Source organism: Osmia lignaria, unplaced genomic scaffold (genome assembly GCF_051020975.1).
Source record: "Osmia lignaria lignaria isolate PbOS001 unplaced genomic scaffold, iyOsmLign1 scaffold0003, whole genome shotgun sequence".
Lineage (NCBI taxonomy): Eukaryota > Metazoa > Arthropoda > Insecta > Hymenoptera > Megachilidae > Osmia > Osmia lignaria.
The window spans coordinates 23030271-23036559 of record NW_027478160.1 but is presented as its reverse complement, the minus strand read 5'-3'; positions in this window follow the sequence as shown (position 1 = coordinate 23036559).

The window sequence follows — 6289 nt, the reverse complement described above, 5'->3', positions numbered from 1 at the left end:
CTGTATCTCTATTATGTTGGTGCGGCTTCGGAACTTTTAAATATCTTGATATATCTCGAGAACTACGCATCTGATCAAAAAATATCATAGAAGATAAAAAGTAGGAAACTTAATTCTCTACAAAAAAGGTCTCTTAACATTTCGCCATAGCTCGCTTCGTTTCCGAGATATTTGCAGATATATCTCAAGGGAAGGGGCCTGACGGACATATTTCGAGATATTTCTTCTTCTTGTTGTTCTTCTTCTGCACAGCTAAGCTGGAAGTGGCATTTGCGGCTCGCACTAGTGCACAGTTATCTCAAAGAAAGGGGCCACGGTGTTTCTGTATCTCTATTATGTTGGTGCGGCTTCGGAACTTTTAAATATCTCGATATATCTCGAAAACTACGCTTCTGATCAAAAAATATCATAGAACATAAATTGTAGGAAACATAATTCTCTACAAAAAAGGTCCCGTAACATTTTGCGATAGCTCGCTTCGTTTCCGAGATATTTGCAGATTTATCTCAAGGGAAGGGGCCTGACGGACATATTTCGAGATATTTCTTCTTCTTGTTCTTCTTCTTCTGCACAGCTAAGCTGGAAGTGGCATTTCCGGCTCGCACTAGTGCAGAGTTATCTCAAAGAAAGGGGCCACGGTGTTTCTGTATCCCTATTATGTTGGTGCGGCTTCGGAACTTTTAAATATCTTGATATATCTCGAGAACTACGCATCTGATCAAAAAATATCATAGAACATAAATTGTTGGAAACATAATTCTCTACAAAAAAGGTCTCTTAACATTTTGCCATAGCTCGCTTCGTTTCCGAGATATTTGCAGATATATCTCAAGGGAAGGGGCCTGACGGACATATTTCGAGATATTTCTTCTTCTTGTTGTTCTTCTTCTGCACAGCTAAGCTGGAAGTGGCATTTGCAGCTCGCACTAGTGCAGAGTTATCTCACCGAAATGGGCCACGGTGTTTCTGTATCTCTATTATGTTGGTGCGGCTTCGGAACTTTTAAATATCTTGATATATCTCGAGAACTACGCATCTGATCAAAAAATGTCATAGAACATAAAAAGTAGGAAACTTAATTCTCTACAGAAAAGGTCTCTTAACATTTTGCCATAGCTCGCTTCGTTTCCGAGATATTTGCATATTTATCTCAAGGGAAGGGGCCTGACGGAAATATTTCGAGATATTTCTTCTTCTTGTTGTTCTTCTTCTGCACAGCTAAGCTGGAAGTGGCATTTGCGGCTCGCACTAGTGCAGAGTTATCTCAAAGAAAGGGGCCACGGTGTTTCTGTATCTCTATTATGTTGGTGCGGCTTCGGAACTTTTAAATATCTCGATATATCTCGAAAACTACGCTTCTGATCAAAAAATATCATAGAACATAAATTGTAGGAAACATAATTCTCTACAAAAAAGGTCCCCTAACATTTTGCGATAGCTCGCTTCGTTTCCGAGATATTTGCAGATTTATCTCAAGGGAAGGGGCCTGACGGACATATTTCGAGATATTTCTTCTTCTTGTTCTTCTTCTTCTGCACAGCTAAGCTGGAAGTGGCATTTGCGGCTCGCACTAGTGCAGAGTTATCTCAAAGAAAGGGGCCACGGTGTTTCTGTATCCCTATTATGTTGGTGCGGCTTCGGAACTTTTAAATATCTTGATATATCTCGAGAACTACGCATCTGATCAAAAAATATCATAGAACATAAATTGTAGGAAACATAATTCTCTACAAAAAAGGTCTCTTAACATTTTGCCATAGCTCGCTTCGTTTCCGAGATATTTGCAGATATATCTCAAGGGAAGGGGCCTGACGGACATATTTCGAGATATTTCTTCTTCTTGTTGTTCTTCTTCTGCACAGCTAAGCTGGAAGTGGCATTTGCAGCTCGCACTAGTGCAGAGTTATCTCACCGAAATGGGCCACGGTGTTTCTGTATCTCTATTATGTTGGTGCGGCTTCGGAACTTTTAAATATCTCGATATATCTCGAAAACTACGCTTCTGATCAAAAAATATCATAGAACATAAATTGTAGGAAACATAATTCTCTACAAAAAAGGTCTCTTAACATTTTGCCATAGCTCGCTTCGTTTCCGAGATATTTGCAGATTTATCTCAAGGGAAGGGGCCTGACGGAAATATTTCGAGATATTTCTTCTTCTTGTTGTTCTTCTTCTGCACAGCTAAGCTGGAAGTGGCATTTGCGGCTCGCACTAGTGCAGAGTTATCTCAAAGAAAGGGGCCACGGTGTTTCTGTATCTCTATTATGTTGGTGCGGCTTCGGAACTTTTAAATATCTCGATATATCTCGAAAACTACGCTTCTGATCAAAAAATATCATAGAACATAAAAAGTAGGAAACTTAATTCTCTACAAAAAAGGTCTCTTAACATTTTGCCATAGCTCGCTTCGTTTCCGAGATATTTGCAGATTTATCTCAAGGGAAGGGGCCTAACGGACATATTTCGAGATATTTCTTCTTCTTGATGTTCTTCTTCTGCACAGCTAAACTGGAAGTGGCATTTCCAGCTCGCAATAGTGCAGAGTTATCTCAAAGAAAGGGGCCACGTTGTTTCTGTATCTCTATTATGTTGGTGCGGTTTCGGAACTTTTAAATATCTTGATATATCTCGAGAACTACGCATCTGATCAAAAAATATCATAGAACATAAAAAGTAGGAAACTTAATTCTCTACAAAAAAGGTCTCTTAACATTTTGCCATAGCTCGCTTCGTTTCCGAGATATTTGCAGATTTATCTCAAGGGAAGGTGCCTGACGGACGTATTTCGAGATATTTCTTCTTCTTGTTGTTCTTCTTCTGCACAGCTGAGCTGGAAGTGGCATTTGCAGGTCGCAGTAGTGCAGAGTTATCTCAAAGAAAGGGGCCACGGTGTTTCTGTATCTCTATTATGTTGGTGCGGCTTCGGAACTTTTAAATATCTCGATATATCTCGAAAACTACGCTTCTGATCAAAAAATATCATAGAACGTAAATTGTAGGAAACATTATTCTCTACAAAAAAGGTCTCTTAACATTTTGCCATAGCTCGCTTCGTTTCCGAGATATTTGCAGATTCATCTCAAGGGAAGGGGTCTGACGGACATATTTCGAGATATTTCTTCTTCTTGTTGCTCTTCTTCTGCACAGCTAAGCTGGAAGTGGCATTTGCGGCTCGCACTAGTGCAGAGTTATCTCAAAGAAAGGGGCCACGGTGTTTCTGTATCTCTATTATGTTGGTGCGGCTTCGGAACTTTTAAATATCTCGATATATCTCGAAAACTACGCTTCTGATCAAAAAATATCATAGAACATAAATTGTAGGAAACATAATTCTCTACAAAAAACGTCTCTTAACATTTTGCCATAGCTCGCTTCGTTTCCGAGATATTTGCAGATTTATCTCAAGGGAAGTGGCCTGACGGACATATTTCGAGATATTTCTTCTTCTTGTTGTTCTTCTTCTGCACAGCTAAGCTGGAAGTGGCATTTGCGGCTCGCACTAGTGCAGAGTTATCTCAGAGAAAGGGGCCACGGTGTTTCTGTATCCCTATTATGTTGGTGCGGCTTCGGAACTTTTAAATATCTCGATATATCTCGAAAACTACGCTTCTGATCAAAAAATATCATAGAACATAAATTGTAGGAAACATAATTCTCTACAAAAAACGTCTCTTAACATTTTGCCATAGCTCGCTTCGTTTCCGAGATATTTGCAGATTCAGCTCAAAGGAACTGGCCTGACGGACATATTTCGAGATATTTCTTCTTCTTGTTGTTCTTCTTCTGCACAGCTAAGCTGGCAGTGGCATTTACAGCTCGCAATAGTGCAGAGTTATCTCAAAGAAAGGGGCCACGGTGTTTCTGTATCTCTATTATGTTGGTGCGGCTTCGGAACTTTTAAATATCTTGATATATCTCGAGAACTACGCATCTGATCAAAAAATATCATAGAACATAAAAAGTAGGAAACCTAATTCTCTACAAAACAGGTCTCTTAACATTTTGCCATAGCTCTCTTCGTTTCCGAGATATTTGCAGATTTATCTCAAGGGAAGGGGCCTGACGGACATATTTCGAGATATTTCTTCTTCTTGTTGTTCTTCTTCTGCACAGCTAAGCTGAAAGTGGCATTTGCAGCTCGCAATAGTGCAGAGTTATCTCAAAGAAAGGGGCCACGGTGTTTCTGTATCTCTATTCTGTTGGTGCGGCTTCGGAACTTTTAAATATCTTGATATATCTCGAGAACTACGCATCTGATCAAAAAATATCATCGAACATAAAAAGTAGGAAACTTAATTCTCTACAAAAAAGGTCGCTTAACATTTTGCCATAGCTCGCTTCGTTTCCGAGATATTTGCATATTTATCTCAAGGGAAGGGGCCTGACGGACATATTTCGAGATATTTCTTCTTCTTGTTGTTCTTCTTCTGCACAGCTAAGCTGGAAGTGGCATTTGCGGCTCGCACTAGTGCAGAGTTATCTCAAAGAACGGGGCCACGGTGTTTCTGTATCCCTATTATGTTGGTGCGGCTTCGGAACTTTTAAATATCTTGATATATCTCGAGAACTACGCTTCTGATCAAAAAATATCATAGAACATAAATTGTAGGAAACATAATTCTCTACAAAAAACGTCTCTTAACATTTTGCCATAGCTCGCTTCGTTTCCGAGATATTTGCAGATTCAGCTCAAAGGAACTGGCCTGACGGACATATTTCGAGATATTTCTTCTTCTTGTTGTTCTTCCTCTGCACAGCTAAGCTGGAAGTGGCATTTGCAGCTCGCAATAGTGCAGAGTTATCTCAAAGAAAGGGGCCACGGTGTTTCTGTATCTCTATTATGTTGGTGCGGCTTCGGAACTTTTGAATATCTTGATATATCTCGAGAACTACGCATCTGATCAAAAAATATCATAGAACATAAAAAGTAGGAAACTTAATTCTCTACAAAAAAGGTCTCTTAACATTTTGCCATAGCTCGCTTCGTTTCCGAGATATTTGCAGATTTATCTCAAGGTAAGGGGCCTGACGGACATATTTCGAGATATTTCTTCTTCTTGTTGTTCTTCTTCTGCACAGCTAAGCTGGAAGTGGCATTTGCAGCTCGCAATAGTGCATAGCTATCTGAAAGAAAGGGGCCACGGTGTTTCTGTATCTCTATTATGTTGGTGCGGCTTCGGAACTTTTAAATATCTTGATATATCTCGAGAACTACGCATCTGATCAAAAAATATCATAGAACATAAAAAGTAGGAAACTTAATTCGCTACAAAAAAGGTCTCTTAACATTTTGCCATAGCTCGCTTCGTTTCCGAGATATTTACAGATTTATCTCAAGGGAAGGGGCCTGACGGACATATTTCGAGATATTTCTTCTTCTTGTTGTTCTTCTTCTGCACAGCTAAGCTGGAAGTGGCATTTGCAGCTCGCAATAGTGCAGAGTTATCGCAAAGAAAGGGGCCACGGTGTTTCTGTATCTCTATTATGTTGGTGCGGCTTCGGAACTTTTAAATATCTTGATATATCTCGAGAACTACGCATCTGATCAAAAAATATCATAGAACATAAAAAGTAGGAAACTTAATTCTCTACAAAAAACGTCTCTTAACATTTTGCCATAGCTCGCTTCGTTTCCGAGATATTTGCAGATTCAGCTCAAAGGAACTGGCCTGACGGACATATTTCGAGATATTTCTTCTTCTTGTTGTTCTTCCTCTGCACAGCTAAGCTGGAAGTGGCATTTGCAGCTCGCAATAGTGCAGAGTTATCTCAAAGAAAGGGGCCACGGTGTTTCTGTATCTCTATTATGTTGGTGCGGCTTCGGAACTTTTAAATATCTTGATATATCTCGAGAACTACGCATCTGATCAAAAAATATCATACAACATAAAAAGTAGGAAACTTAATTCTCTACAAAAAAGGTCTCTTAACATTTTGCCATAGCTCGCTTCGTTTCCGAGATATTTGCAGATTTATCTCAAGGGAAGGGGCCTGACGGACATATTTCGAGATATTTCTTCTTCTTGTTGTTCTTCTTCTGCACAGCTAAGCTGGAACTGGCATTTGCGGCTCGCACTAGTGCAGAGTTATCTCAAAGAAAGGGGCCAGGGTGTTTCGGTATCTCTATTATGTTGGTGCGGCTTCGGAACTTTTAAATATCTCGATGTATCTCGAAAACTACGCTTCTGATCAAAAAATATCATAGAACATAAATTGTAGGAAACATAATTCTCTACAAAAAACGTCTCTTAACATTTTGCCATAGCTCGCTTCGTTTCCGAGATAT